Source organism: Psammomys obesus, unplaced genomic scaffold (assembly GCF_907164565.1).
Source record: "Psammomys obesus unplaced genomic scaffold, mPsaObe1.curated_primary_1811, whole genome shotgun sequence".
NCBI lineage: Eukaryota > Metazoa > Chordata > Mammalia > Rodentia > Muridae > Psammomys > Psammomys obesus.
This window is the reverse complement of record NW_026585797.1, coordinates 13310806-13327744: the sequence shown is the minus strand read 5'-3', so window position 1 is coordinate 13327744 and position 16939 is coordinate 13310806.

The window sequence follows — 16939 nt, the reverse complement described above, 5'->3', positions numbered from 1 at the left end:
TGACCTAAGGTCGGTCCCAATTGTTTCCTGTACTGTGGGGTTATCTCTCAAACTGAAAATTCCAATCTCTGATAGTGTGGTGCGCACGGTTCAGTCTGGGACCGTGACCAGAGACACTGGCTTGTGGCTCTGGGCTGGGGCTGGGGCTGGTGGCCGGCAGCCAAGCGTCTGGCGGAACCAGTATCTCTTCCGCAGTTTAGCCGGGTGAGTTAAGAGCTGATTGAATCCCCCACCGTGGGGTATCCTCTCACCTGGGAAACACAATGACTGTGTTTTATGGCCGCAAGTTCTGATTGCTGGTCACTGTGCTGATCCTGCTGCTGCTGCTCAGAATGAGAGTCCTCCCATCACCACCATCTTGCCCTCTTCTCCTGCCCCTCCCATTTTTATATCTTAGTATAGAATTAACATCATAATAAACCACTCTTTCATGTTTATTCTTTAGCAGATTTTATGTACTGATAGACTGTTGGCCTACTTAAAGAAAAAAAAAATTCTTTTATCTATTTTTATATCTCTTTCTCTCTACTCCAACCCAATACCTTCCAACACCCCAACACCAGGTAGGAGAAAGAAATGGTCAGTGGGAGAGGGGCCACAGTTCTCTTATCTGTTTCCTACTGGTTAGGGTCATCCAGTTCCTTGGAGCCAGTCCAATCCTCATTTCAGGAGATCGCCAACTTCTTTCTCTTCTTTTTTTATTAATTACAGTTTATTCACTTTGTATTTCCCCTGTAACTGCCACCCTCCTCCCCTGCAAATCCCACCCTTCCTCACACTTCTCCATTGATGTTCCTCCCCCAAGTCCACTGATAGGGGAGATCTTCTTCTCCTTCCTTCTGATCCTAGTCTATCAGGTCTCATGAGGAGTGGCTGCAATATCTTCTCTATGGCTTGGTAAGGCTGCTCCACCCTCAGGGGGAAGTGAGCAAAGAGCAGGCCAATCAGTTCATGTCAGAGACAGTCCCTGTTCCCATTACTATGGAACCCACTTGGGCACTGAATTGCCATGCGCTACATCTGTGCAGGGATTCTAGGTTATCTCCATGAATAGTCCTTGGTTGGAGTATCAGTCTCAGAAAAGACCCCTGTGCACAGATTTTTTTTAGTTTTGTTGCTTTCCTGTGGAGCTCCTGTCCTCTCCATGTCTTACTATCTCTCCCTTTTTCATAATATTCCTTGTACTCTGTTCAAAGTTTGGCTATAAGTCTGAACATCTGCTTTGATACCCTGCAGGGTAGAGCCTTTCAGAGGCCTTCTGTGGCAGGCTCTTGTCCTGTTCCCTGTTTTCTCCCTCTTCTGATATCCATCCCCTTTGCCTTTATGAATGGGGATTGAGCATCTTAGCCAGAGTCCTCCTTCTTGATTAGATTTTCCCATGCCCATGCTTGGCAGCATCTCCAACTTCTTGTCTCACTATAACAACAGCAACTGGGAGCCTCAGAGGAAAGCAGCAATAGCTTTGTTCTTTCTCAGAGCTTTCTTATTCCCTCTAAGCTCTGGAACTTTTTCTTTCTCCTGAGTCCTCAGATTTAAACTATCTGCAGCTGGCAAAGAGCTCCTTTCAGAACCCACATGAGGCAAAAAGTTTGCTGCTGAGGACCATCTAAATCAGTCCCATATCCAACATCTAGGATTTAAGAAATAATTTATATCCACAACAATAGACTTTTGAAACTTTGACATTATCTATTTTCCTAACCAATAAAGAAATTCCATACCCATCATTAACAATCTCTATTACTCCAGTCTCATATTTCTGACAAAGAGTAATCTATTTTGGACCTATGTAAATTCATCTAGTGTGAGTATTCAGCATACTTTGAATGAAGTGTTATTTCTGAGTGGCTACTCTTTCTTGAGAGAGTATTTTAAGGTTCATCCATTATACAGCATGCTCTTTTATTTGCTGATAATACCCTCTTGAGTGTACCCACAAGGCATTAGTTTTCTTTTCATTGTTTAAAGGATGAAATACTATTTTAATTTTTAGGTTTTCTAAACATATTGCCAGTTTGAATTTTCATATGTCATTATCTACATGGGCAAGTATACTCAGCTGTCTGGGTTTATACCCTTACATCCAATTGCTGAATGACAGAAGGAGGTTTCATGATTCAATTTCAGAAACTGACAACACTATTTTTTTCAAAGATGCAGCATCCTCTGTGTGTGGGGAGAGGTGTCCGTGAGTATGGGGAGGGGTGTGTATGTGTGAGTGTGTGCACTCATGTGTATATGTATGTGTGTGTACAAGTGTGTTATGTGTATTTGTGTGTTTTTGTGTTGTTTCAGTCTTTTTAAATCATGAATATTCGTTAAATCATCTTGAAGGTGTACTTTTACATCGTTTTGACTTTTGCCCACTTGATTACTATTGTTAAATATTTTTAAACAGACCCATTTTTGTCTTTGAGAAATATCTATTTAAATCAGTTTTTAATGCAATTGTGATTTTAAAATATATTCTCGAAATGTATTTGCTTATTGAATATTTTATTTTAAAGTTTTTCTTCTCTCTTTCTTTCTTCTGCATATCTGCAAACTTTATTAATAGAATTAGAAGGCCTCAACTCTTTGATTTAGCCTTGAAATCCAATTGGAGCTTATTTTTTCTTTTTATTTATCTTTATTAATTACACTTTACTCACTTTGTTTCCCCCCCTTGGTTCCCTCCCTCCTCCCATCCCAATACCTCCCTTCCTCCACCCTTTGCATGCATGCTCCTCCCCAAGTCCACTGTTACGGGAGGACTTCTTTTCCTTCCTTCTGATCCTCTTCAATTTGGTCTCATCAGGAGTGACTGCCTTGTCCTCTTCTGTGGCCTGGTAATGCTGTTTCCCTTCAGGGGGAGGAAATTAAAGAGCAGGCCAATCAGTTCATGTCAGAGACAGTCCCTGTTCCTATTACAATGAAACCCACTTGGATACTGAACTGCCATGGGTTACATCTGTGCAGGGGTCTTAGGTTATCTCCATGCATAGTCCTTGGTTGGAATAGCAGCCTCAGGAAAGATCCCTGTGCTCAGATATTTTGGTTCTGTTGCTCTCCTTGAGGGGTTCCTGTCCTCTCCAGATCTTACTGTTTCCCACTTCTTTCCTAAGATTCCCTGCACTCTGTCCAAAGGTTACCCATAAGTCTCAGTATCTACATTGACAGTCTGCAGGGCAGAGCTTTTCAGAGGTCCTCTGTGTCATGTTCCTGAATTGTTTCCTCTTTTCTCCTTCTTCTGATGTCCATCTTCTTTGCCTTTCTGGGTAGGAATTGAGCATTTTAGCAAGAGTCCTCCCTCTTGATTAGTTTTTTTAGGTGTACAGATTTTAGTAGGTTTATCCTATATTACATGAGTGAGTATATGCCCTGTGCATCCCTCTGCTGCTGGGATAGCTCACTCAAGATGATCTTTTCCAGATCTCACCATTTACCTGCAAATTTCATGATTTCATTGTTTTTTTTTTTTTTTTTATGCTGACCAATATTCCATTGTGTAGATGTACCACAATTTCTTCATCCATTCTTCAGTTGAGGGGCATCTGGGATGTTTCCATCTTCTGGCTATTACAAATAAAGCTGCTACAAACATGGTTGAGCAAATGTCATTATTGTGTACTTGAAAATCATTTGAATATATGCCTAGGAGTTGTATAGCTGGATCTTGAGGAAGCACTATTCCTAGTTGTCTGAGAAAGTGCCAGATTGCTTTCCAGAGTGGTTTGTCAAGTTTATATTCCCAACAGCAGTGAAGGAGGGTTCCCCATTCTCCACAACCTCTCCAGCATGTGTTGTCTCTTGAGTTGTTTATCTTAGCCATTCTGATGGTTGTAAGGTGAAATCTTAGGGTTGTTTTGATTTGCATTTCCCTGATGGCTAATGAGGTTGAGCATTTCTTTAAGTGTTTCTCTATCATTCGATATTCCTTTACAGAGAATTCTCTTTTTAGCTCTGTACCCCATTTTTTAATTGGATTACTTGATGTTTTGTTGTTTAACTTCTTTAGTTCTTTATATATATTGGATATTAGCCCTCTGTCAGATAAAGGGTTGGTGAAGATCTTTTCCCAATCTGTAGGCTGTCGTTTTGTTCTGAGGACAGTATCCTTTGCTTTACAGAAGCTTTTCAGTTTCATGAGGACCCATTTATTGATTGTTGCTCTTAGAGCCTGTGCTCTTGGTGTTGTGTTCAGGAAGTTGTTTCCTGTACCAATGAGTTCAAGGATATACCCCACTTTTTCTTCTAAGCAGTTTAGTTTGTCTAGTTTTATGTTTAGGTCTTTGATCCACTTGGACTTCAGTTTTGTGCAGGGTGATCAATATGGATCTATTTGCATTTCTCTACATGTAGACTTACAGTTAGACCAGCACCATTTGTTGAAGATGCTGTCTTTTTTCCATTGAATGGATTTGGCATCTTTGTCAAAAACTCAGGTGTCCGTAGTGTGTGGGTTTATGTCAGTCTTCTATTCGATACCATTGATCCACCAGTCTCTTTCTGTGCCAGTACCATGCAGTTTTTAGTATTGTTGCTGTATAGTACACCTTGAGATCAGGGATGGAGATACCTCCAGAAAATCTCTTACTGTAGAGAATTGTTTTAGTAATTCTGGGTTTCTTGTTGTTCTATATGAAGGTGAGAATTTTTCTTTCAAGGTCTGTAAAGAATTGTGTTGGTAATTTGATGGGAATTGCATTGAATCTGTAGATTGCTTTTTGTAAGATGGCCATATTTACTATGTTAATCTTGCCAAGCCATGACCATTGGAGATCTTTCCATCTTCTGATATCTTCTTCCAATTCTTAGTTCAGAGACTGGAATTTTTTTTATATAAGTCTTTGACTTGCTTGCTTAGGTTCCCACCAAGTTACTTTATGTTCTTTGTGGCTATTGTGAAGGGTGTTATTTCCCTAATTTCTCTCTCAGCCCTTTTGTCTTTTGTATACAGGAAGGCTACTGATTTTTTTTAGTTAATTTTGTATCCAGCCACTTTGCTGAAGGTGTTAATCAGCTGTAGGAGTTCCCTGGTAGAGTTTTTGGGGTCACTCAGGTATACTATCATATGATCTGCAAATAGAGATACTTTGACTTCTTCCTTTCCAATTTGTATCCCCTTGATCTCCTTCAATTGTCTTATTGCTCTAGCTAGGACTTCAAGAACAATGTTGAAAAGATATGGAGAGAGTGGACAACCTTGCCTTGGCCCTGATTTCAGTGAGAATTATTTGAGTTTCTCTCCATTGAGTTTGATGTTGGCTATAGGCTTGCTGTATATTGCCTTTATTATGTTCAGGTATGTGCCTTGTATCCCTGATCTCTCGAATACTTTAAACATGAATAGATGTTGGATTTTGTCAAATGCCTTTTCAGCATCTAAGGAGATGATCATGTGCTTTTTCTCCTTCAGTTTGTTTATGTGGTGGATCACATTGATGGATTTCCATATATTGAACCACCCCTGCATACCTGGAATGAAGCCTACTTGGTTGTAGTGGGTAATGTCTTTGATGTGTTCTTGGATTCAGTTTGCAAGTATTTTGTTGAGTATTTTTGCATCAATGTTCATGAGGGAGATTGGCCTGAAATTCTCTTTCTTTGTTGTGTCTTTATGAGGTTTAGGTACCAAGGTGACTGTGGCTCCATAGAATGAGTTTGGTAGTGTTCCTTCTTTTTCTATCTTGTGGAATAGTTTGAAGAGTATTGGTGTTAGCTCTTCTTTGAAGGTCTGGTATAATTCGGCACTGAAACCATCTGGCCCTAAGTATTTTTTGCATGGTAGACTTTTGATGACAGCGTCTATTTCCTTAGCGGATATAGGACTATTTAATTGGTTTACCTGATCTTGATTCAGCTTTGGCATGTAGAAGTGGTCAAGAAAACTGACCATTTCATTTAGGTTTTCAAATTTTGTGCCATATAGACTTTGGAAGTAAGACCTAATTATTGTTTGTATTTCTTCAGTGTCTGTGGTTATGTCCCCCTTTTCGTTTCAGATTTTGTTGATTTGGATAGTTTCTTTCTGCCTTTTAGTTAGTTTGGCTAAGGGTTTGTCTATCTTGTTGATTTTCTCAAAGAACCAGCTCTTGGTTTCATTGATTCTTTGAATTGTTTTATTTGTTTCCAATTTATTGATTTCAGCCCTGAGTTTGATTATTTCTAGCCATCTATTCTTCTTTGGTGTGTCTGCTTCTTTTTTTTTCTAGAGCTCTTAAGTGAGCCATTAAGTTGCTTGCATGAGATGTTCTGAATTTCTTTTTGAAGGCACTCAGTGCTATGAACTTCCCTCTTAGCACTGCTTTCATTGTGTCCCATAAGTTTTGGTGTATTGTGCCTTCATTTTCATTGAATTCTAGGAAATTTTTAATTTCTTTCTTTATTTCTTCTCTACCTTGCTGTCATTTAGAAGCAAGTTTTTCAGTTTCCATGTGTGTGTAGGCCTTTTGTTAATTTTGCCTTTGAGGTCCAGTTTTATCTGCTTTTATATAGAGATGAATTAAGGACCCAAGATCTTTATTCCTCTGCATGTGGATTTTCAGTGTGTTGGCACCATTTTTTGAAAGTACTGTTCACTGGCATTCTTTCAGGAGCTTCCTTAGCTGAGCAAAGTAGCTTCTGAGACATCCTGAGTGTTTGTCCTGGGATCAGAACTAATGTTGTTACTGAGTACAAGAGGACATAACAAGTGTACTTATCTTTCATCTTCATTATTATAAAAACACTACTCATAAATCTCAGTTAACAGAAAAGCTACTATGGTTGTAACTCTCTTTAAAATGCCCATTGATTACAACACAACCAAAAAAAGCAACTAACTTACTGTATTTGTTTTTTATTCTGCATGCTTTTTACTGCATAGTCTTCTAGAAATTGTAAAAACACCATTATAAACAAATGCAGTTAAAAAGAAAACTACTGGCACTTATGGGGGAGGGCCAAGATGGTGGCGCTGGGAGAACACCCTGTCTGAGAAGCGGGACAACACACTCCATCCAGCGACCAGGAGACTGAACTCTGGGCCCTAAAACAACAGCTGTCCTGTTTTCCAGGTGAGGGGAGGCTCCCACGGCATGGGAATCGGTCCCGTCCACTCTAGGGCCACCAAGCCACAACCAGGAAGAGAGCCCAGCTAACACTGGCTTTGGGTCTCTGGGCTGGTGCCTCAACCCTTCGTGTCCTGATCACTTTCCCAAGCTGATCGGTGGGCACAAGGGTGCCTGAGACTGTCACAAAAAAAAAAAAAAAAAAAAAAAAAAAAAAAACCAATGGAAAGGAAAGTTGCAAGACTGATCACAGGACACCCAGTCTTTCCCTGGAAGGTCTCACTGACCTCTGGTACCTGCTGCCATCACAACTGAGCTCCCGCCGCACGGAGAGCAGCTGCGTACCCAGCTCAACATCCCTACTCCCTCTTTGGAGGAGGCAAAAGGGGGCGAGCAGAATCTGCCACAGACCACATTGTCTGTACCCCAACCACATATCGGGGCTGAGAAAACCCAATCCTTTCGGGCACTCCCCCAAACGCCGCCATAACCCTCCCGCAGCAGAGCAGAAGGATAAAGAGGCTCCCAGCGGCTTCACAGTGCTGGAACTCCAGTGCTGACAGCTGCTCCTAGCAAACAAACTACAGCTCAGGATCGGGAATGTGGTCATTCTACACGTCCTGAGATTCTCCTGGGTCCAACGCAATAAGGTGTAGCAGCAAGTTCTATCACCAGCGCCCCCCCCCGACCCCTGGCAGGGAAACGCCCACTCAGGATCTGACTGAGAAGCTCCAACCCCTGCTGGCACTCCCCTGAGAGCACCTCCATAAGCTTGCCCTAGCAGAGGGAAAGGTCAGAGGGGAAGGACAGAGAGGCATTCCAACTGGTCCTGCAAGAGAGTGAGTGAGCCTTCTAGGGAGAGTTTGCCCCAGACCGAGGGCCTCTCCACAGAAGCAACCAGATGAGATCCCTGCCACCCACACCCCTAGTGTGGGCATCATAGGGATTATATGGGCATCACTATCATTGTGATAGCGACCCGAACATTGAAGCCTCTGCCTTGCGGGTCCACCAGGGTAATCCAGGCAAACAATCCCTGGATCTCAGTCAGAACTATTGCAGTGGCTTGCAGGCCACTGCAATAGTCAGAGAAACCGCGCATGCACACTGCGCCCGCTAAAAGCACACGCGAATAGCGCCAGCGTCACATTCCTTACTTAGGCAAAACTGAAACCACAGTGCACACACCCAAACCAGTGAACCTCTCTCATCTTCCTGAAAAAACAGTCCAGAAAACAGAAAGAGGATCATAGCCCGAACCACAGTCTCGAGGAACAAACAGTGAGGATTATAAATACCAGATGGCTAGAGGCAAACGTAAGAACACTCCCAACAAAAATCAGGACATAATGACCTCACTAGCAACCCCACAAAACAATGGACACTTCAATTCACTAGATATACAAGAAAACGACCTCAAAACTATGTTTCTCCAGCTACTAGAGGCCCATAGAGATGAAATTAACAAAGCCCTCCGAGAAATAGCCAAAGAAATCGAGACTAACCAAGAGGAAACAAATCGTGCTCTCAGAGAAATGACCACAAAAATTGAGGCAAACAGAGGAGAAATGCACAAAGCTCTCAAAGAAATGTCCACACAAATAAAGGCAAATAAAGAAGAAATATACAAAGCTCTCATAGAAATACAGGCAATTATACCCAAAGAAGTAGAGGCACAATTAGTGATACATAGAGAGGAAAGGGACAAAAAAATAGAAGCTATCATTGAAAAGCAGGAGTCCACATTCAAACAGATGAAGGAAATGGTGCAAGACATGAAAACAGAATTAGAATCAATAAAGAAAACACAAATAGAGAAAAACCAGGATCTGCAGAACATAGAGAAAAGATCAGGCACTACAAAGGTAAGCATCACCAACAGAATACAAGAAATGGAAGAAAGAATCTAAGGAGCCGAAGATACACTTGTGGAAATTGACACGTCTCTCAAAGAAAAAATAAAATCAGAAAAGTTCCAAACACAAAACATCCAAGAAATCAAGGACACCATGAAAAGACAAAACCTAAGAATAATAGGAGTAGAAGAAAAAGAAGACATCAGGCTCAAGGGTCCGGAAAATATTTTCAAGAAAATTATAGAAGAAAACTTTCCCAACTTAAAGAAGGAGATGGCCAAAAACATACAGGAGGTCTACAGAACACCAAGTAGACTAGACCAGAAAAGAAATTCTTCACGTCACATCATAGTCAAAACACTGAACCTACAAAACAAAGAAAAAAATTCTAAAAGCAGCAAGGGAAAAAGGCCAAGTAACATATGAACGTAGACCTATCAGAATCACAACAGATTTCTCAACAGAAACTATGAAAGCCAGAAGGGCCTGGACAGAAATCATACAGTCCTTAAGGGACCACAGATTCCAACCCAGACTACTATACCCAGCAAAACTTTCAATCAACATAGACGGAGAATTCAAGATATTCCAAGAAAAAACCAAATTTAAACAATATCTACATAGTAACCCAGCTCTACAGAAGTTACTAGAAGGGAAACTCCAAACCCAAGAAAATAACTACATCGAAGGAAACAGAGGAAATAGATAACTACACAACAAAAAAACCAAAAGAAGACAAGCAATGAAACTCAGTGACACCACCAACCCCACATCTAAAGTAACAATTGATGGTCACTAGTTTCTATCAACATTAACGAACTCAAATCCCCAATTAAAAGACACAGACTAACAGAATGGTTGCGGAAACAGGATCCATCATTCTGTTGCATCCAAGAAACACACCTATGCAACAAAGATAAACACTACCTCAGAGTAAAGGGTTAGAAAAATGTCTTTCAAACAAATGGTTCCAGAAAACAAGTGGGAGTAGCCATTCCTAATATCTAATAAAATAGACTTTCAACTCAAGTTAATAAAAAAAGATAAGGATGGCCACTATATTCTCATCAAAGAAAAAATCCTCCAAGAGGATATCACAATTTTGAATATCTATGACCCAAATACAAGAGCACCTACATTCGTAAATGAAACAATATTAAAGCTTAAATCACACATTGATCCTAATGCCCTAATAGTGGGAGACTTCAACACTCCACTCTCACCAAGGGACAGATCAACTAGACAGAAAACAAATAGGGAAATAAAAGCACTTACAGAGACCCTAAATCAAATGGACCTAATAGACGTCTACAGATCTTTTCATCCAAACTCAAAAGAGTATACCTTCTTTTCAGCACCTCATGGAACCTTCTCCAAAATAGACCATATAGTTGGTCATAAAGCAAGCCTCAACAGATACAAAAAGATTGAAATAATCCCTTGTATTCTATCTGACCAACATGGACTTAAGCTGGACCTCAACAACAACAGAAATAACAAACAGCCTACACGCACATGGAAACTGAACAACTTGTTACTCAATGACAGCTGGGTTAAGGAAGAAATAAAGAGAAATTAAAGCCTTCCTAGAATTCAATGAAAATGAAGGCACAACATACCCAAATTTATGGGCCACTTTGAAAGCAGTGCTCAGGGAAAAATTTATAGCACTAAGTGCCTGCAAGAAGAAATTTGTAACATCACATACAAACAACTTAATGGCCCAACTGAAAACCCTAGAAAAAAAGAAGCAGATACACTCAAGAGGAGCAGACAGCTGGAAATAATCAAACTCAGGACTGAAATCAATCAATTAGAAACAAATAAAACTATTCAAAGAATCAATGAAACAAAAAGCTGGTTCTTTGAGAAAATCAACAAGATAGACAAACCCTTAGCCAAACTAACTAAAAAGCAGAGAGAATCTATCCAAATCAACAAAATCAGAGATGAAAAGAGTGATATAACTACAGACACTGAGGAAATTCATACAATCATTAGGTTATACTACAAAAGCCTATATGCCACAAAATTTGAAAATCTAAATGAAATGGACAATTTTCTTGATAGATTCCATCTTCCAACATTAAGTCAAGATCAGGTAGAAAGACTGAACAGCCCTATATCCCCCAAGGAAATTGAAGCAGTCATTCACAGTCTCCCCTCCAAAAAAAGCCCTGGGCCAGATGGTTTCAGAGCAGAATTCTACCAGACCTTCAAAGAAGTGCTCACACCAATTCTCCTCAAACTATTCCACAAAATAGAAACAGAAGGTACATTCCCAAACTCATTTTATGAAGCAACAGTCACCCTGATACCTAAACCACAGAAAGACCCAACAAAAAAAGAGTACTTCAGACCTATCTCTCTTATGAACATTGACGCAAAAACATTCAATAAAATACTTGCAAATGGAATCCAAGACACATCAAAGATATCATCCACCACGACCAAGTATGCTTCATCCCAGGCATGCAAGGGTGGTTCAACATATGGAAATCCATCAATGTAATCCACCACATAAACAAACTGAAGGAGAAAAACCACTTGATCATCTCCTTAGATGCTGAAAAAGCATTTGACAAAGTCCAACACCCATTCATGTTTAAAGTCTTAGAGAGATCAGGGATACAAGGCACATAACTAAACATAGTTTAGAGCAAGCCTATAGCCAAAATCAAACTCAATGGAGAGAAACTTAAATCAATTCCATTAAAATCAGGGACAAAACAAGGCTGCCCATTCTCTCCATAATTCTTCAACATAGTACTTGAAGTCCTAGCCAGAGCAATAAGACAACTAAAGGAGATCAAGGGGATACAAATCGGAAAGGAAGAGGTTAAAGTGTCACTATTCGCAGATGATATGATAGTATATATGAGCGACCCCAAAAATTCAACCAGAGAACCCCTCCAGCTGATAAATACCTTCAGCAAAGTGGCAGGATACAAAATCAACTCAAAAAAATCAGAAGCCCTCCTGTATACCAAAGACACAAGGGCCGAGAAAGTAATTAGGAAAACAACACCCTTCACAATAGCCACTAATAGCATAAAGTACCTTGGGGTGACACTAACCAAGCAAGTGAAAGACCTGTTTGAGAAAAACTTCAAGTCTCTGAAGAAAGAAATTGAAGAATATCTCAGAAGATGGAAAGATCTCCCGTGCTCATGGATTGGTAGGATTAACATTGTGAAAATGGCCATCCTGCCAAAAGCAATCTACAGATTCAATGCAATTCCCATCAAAATACCAACTTCATTCTTTACAGACCTTGAAAAAAAGATTCTCAGCTTCATATGGAGAAACAAAAAACCCAGAATCTCCAAAACAATCCTGTACAACAACAGATCATCTGTAGGTATCTCCATTCCCGATCTCAAGTTGCACTACACAGCAATAGTAATAAAAACTGCATGGTATTGGCATAAAAACAGAAAGGAGGATCAATGGAACCACATAGAAGACCCAGAAATAAACCCACACACCTATGAATACTCGATTTTTGACAAAGAAGTCAAAACCATTCAATGGAAAAAAGACAGCATCTTCAACAAATGGTGCTGGTCCAACTGGATGTCTACATGCAGAAAAATGAAAATAGATCTATATTTATCACCCTGCACAAAACTAAAGTGCAAGTGGATCAAAGACCTCAACATAAAACCAGACACATTAAATCTGTTAGAAGAATAAGTGGGGAACAGCCTAGAACTCATTGGCACAGGAGACAACTTCCTGAACAGAACACCAACAGCACAGGTTCTAAGAGCAACAATCAATAAATGGGACCTCATGAAACTGAAAAGCTTCTATAAAGCAAAGGACACTATCATCAAACAAAACGACTGCCTACAGATTGGGAAAGAATCTTCACTAACCCTTTATCTGACAGAGGACTAATATTGAGTATATACAAAGAACTAAAGAAGCTGAAAAGCAGCATATAAAGTAATCCAATTAAAAAATGTGGAACAGAACTAAACAGAGAATTCTCGACAGAGGAATATCGAATGGCAGAGAAACACTTAAAGAAATGCTCATTCTCATTAGCCATCAGGGAAATGCAAATCAAAACGACCCTGAGATATCACCTTACACCCATCAGAATGGCCAAGATGAAAAACTCAAGGGACAACACATGCTGGAGAGGTTGTGGAGAAAGGGGAACCCTCCTCCACTGCTGGTGGGAATGTAAACTAGTACAACCACTCTGGAAATCTATCTGCCGCTTTCTCAGACAACTAGGAATAGTGCTTCCTCAAGATCCAGCCATATCACTCCTAAGCATATACACAAAAGAGGCTCAGGTACACAAAAAGGACATTTGCTGAAACCATGTTTGTAGCAGCTTTATTTGTAATAGCCAGAAGCTGGAAACAGCCCAGATGTCCATCAATGGAGGAATGCGTGCAGAAATTGTGGTATTTTTACACAATGGTGGGATCTAGAAAAGATCATCCTGAGTGAAATATCCCAGAAGGAGAAAGACAAACATGGTATATACTCACTTATATAGATCTATAAGATGTGATAAACATAATGAAATCTGTATACCTAAAAAAGATAATCAAGAGAGTGGACATGGGGTAAGATGATCAATCCTCGTTTAGAAAGACAGATGGGATGTGCATTGAACGTATGACAGGAGTCTAATGAGCGCACTTGAAAGACTCTAACTAGCAGTGTTTTCAAAGCAAAGACTCATGACCAAACCTTTGGCAGAGTACAGGCAATCATAAGAGGGGAGTTAGTCTGATGGGGAAAGGATAGGAGCTCCACAAGGACCAAATATATCTGGGCACAGGTTCTTTTCTGAGACTGACATTCAACCAAGGACCATGTATGGATATAACTTAGAACCTCTGCTCAGATGTAGCCTGTGGTAGCTCAGTAACCAATTGGTTTCCCATAGTGAGAGGAACAAGGACTATTTCTAACAGGAACTCAATGATTGGCTCTTTGGCCTCCCCACCCCCCAAGGGAGGAGCAGTACTGTTAGGCCACAGAGGAGAGCTTTGCAGCCAGTCCTGATGATACCTGATAAAACAGGATCAGATGAATGGGGAGGAGGTCCCCCTCTATCAGTGGACTTGGAAAGGTGCCCGGTGGAGATGAGGGAGTGAGGGAGGGCCTGGGAAGGAATGAGGGATCGGGACATGGCTGGGATACAGGGTTAAGAAAATGTGACTGATAAGAAAAAAATAAAATTCAAAAAAAAAAAAAAGAAAGAAATCTACCATGATGAGTGGAATACATATTACATGAAAGACTTTAACAAGGAAATATGAAATAAACAGGATATCCATTTACCATCTGGTATTTTGTGAATATATTGTTGATTACCCTTTCTAGAAACCCTAAACAAATTTCATAATTGTCACTTCATCTGATACATATGATAACTCCAAAACAATTATAGAGATCACAACACATGGCTCCTTTAACAAAATGCTAACCAAATGCAGTGGTAGGTAAGTCATCTATTGAGTCCTTGATCATTTGATATTAAAAAAAGATGATTCTTGCAATAATGCTGACTTAAAATTTCAGTGCAGTGTGCACTTACCTACTAATGTAGTTTCCTTCAGGCCATTGGGTCATTGAAGCCTCAAAACATAAAAGAGAGAGTTGAATAAGATAAAATCATTGAGATGCCTCACACCTGCAATCATCCCCAACTTAATATTTATCATCATCATCATCATCATCATCATCATCATCATCATCATTAGTTTGGTTTATTTTTAGGTGTTCTCTGTGTAGCCTTGCTTGTTCTGGACTATATTTATAGACTAGACTCAAACACACAGCGATCCACCTACCTCTGCCTCCTTGAGTGCTGGGATTACAGGCCTGTGCTGCAACTTCCAGCTCATTCTCCAACTTACTAACCTCGATTCGATTCATCTTTCTTTTAAAATGTCTACTTATGTGTATGATAAGCATAGACTGTGGGTGAGGGAGCAACTTCTGTAATGCATTACCTTTACTTTATGATAGTAAGAACACTAAAAATATGCAGTTTTAGTAATCATAAATGTTTATTTAAAGCTTTACTTATAAGATAATAAATACTCTACAAACTGGTGCTATTTTGATTCTTGAAGTCACACACTATCAACAAAAACTTTGATGAAATTCTGGTTACTTCATTTTCTAATCTTATTAGTACTGTTCAAGGTTAATGAATATTTCACCAGCAGAGACATATGTCATATGCATATATTTTACTATGCATAACTGCATAGTAAGAATGTCTTTCACAAAACACAAATAGAAGAGATACAGTTAAAAGTAAATTGCAGGGCGGGGCAAGATGGCAGTGCCGGGAGGACTCTCATTCTGAGCAGCAGCACAGCAGGATTGGCACAGTGACCAGCAATCAGAACTTGCGGCCATAAACCACAAGTGATTGTCTTTCCCAGGTGAGAGGATACCCCACGGTGGGGGATTCAATCAGCTTTAACTCACCCGGCTAAACCTAGGAAGAGATCACAGTTCCACCAGGCACTTGGTCGCCAGCCCAGAGCCAAACGCCAGTGTGATCTGGTCACTGTCCCAGATTTAACTGTGGACCCACAACATCACAGACTGTATTTTCCAGTCGAGAGATAACTCCACGGAGCAGGAAACGATTGGGGCCGACCTTAGGTCACCCAGATATCCCTTGGAAAAGACTCGGGTTCCATGGGCACCTCAGGAGCCAGCCCGGAGCCAGAGCCAGGGAACTCAGGCTCTGGCACAGAGCCCTGCCTGCGCGCCTGATTTGCCACCTCAGATAGAACTGTGGGCCCCAGGACAAAAGAGACTGAGTTTCACTGTCGGGTTCAAACCCACAGGGAGGGAAACAGTTGGTCTGATCTCAGAGCACTCAGCTGATATCACCACCCTGAAAAGGTCTCAGGAAAATTACACATTTAGGTAGACGCCCAGGCTCCCAAAGGCCAGAAAGGCACAGCAATGGGCAGGCATCTGTGCCTGTGGGTTCTACTCGCCATCCCAGAGAGAACGGCGGTCCCCAAAACAAAGACAGGGTGTCCCTGTCAGGAGGAAACCCCACAGCGGGGAGGATCATCAGGTCTAACGCTCAGGACACCCAGCACCAAAAGACTTTCTGGATTCACACAGACTCTAGGCTCTAGCTTTCTACTGCAGGCAGGAGCACTGTGCTCCGCAGCCATTATTGAGTACTCCTAGGGCACTGGGGCACACAGCTGTATCCTCAGACCTACAAAAACCAGAGAGCCATTACAGCAGCCCTCAGATACTGCGCCAAGCGTCAACCAGTTATCCCTAGCTAGACTGACAAAACTGTGGGAATCCCTGGTCCTTCAAGAGGGCTGCACCCACAGCATCCAGACCACAGCAGTGCCGGCAGCCGACATCCCAGACTAGGACACACAGCTTCTGGTCCAGAGTGAGGCACCCAGCCTTCAGACCAGAGTGGAGCCCTCAGTTACCAGCCTCCAGACGAGAGCGGCACCCCCAGGCGCGAACTCAACCTAGGTGCACATTCTCCAGGCCCAGAGAGGAGTACTCAGCCTCTGGCCCAGAGACTTGCTGGGTACTCCTATCACTTTCCCAAACAGTACTGTGTGCCCCAGGATAACAGACTGAGTTTCCTTTTTGGGAGAAAACCCCACAGCTAGGGAATCAGCAGGTACGTCAAGAGGACTGTACCTGGAAAACTGTAACAACAGAAGCAGCTCACTAAATTTATAGCGAGAAACACAGCAGTGGGGCAGCTGTCTTGAGAACTTCAATGGGTAAGAGGAGAGCCCCCCCCGCCTAACAAAGACCATAGCTACTACTCAGGTCTATACACCTGAGGTGAGCAGTGGCAATTCCTGAGAAACACTGGCCATACAGTGACCATAACCAAAAAGCAGAGGAGGACTCCTGCAGGAAAAAACAACTTCCGGTCAAGGGAATTCTCCCTACCTCAGGACTCCAGGAAGCACAGAAACAAACAGCCAACACCTAAAACAGCCCAATGGGTAGAGGTCAGCATAAAAGCTCAACCAACAAAAGACAGAGCAATATAGCATC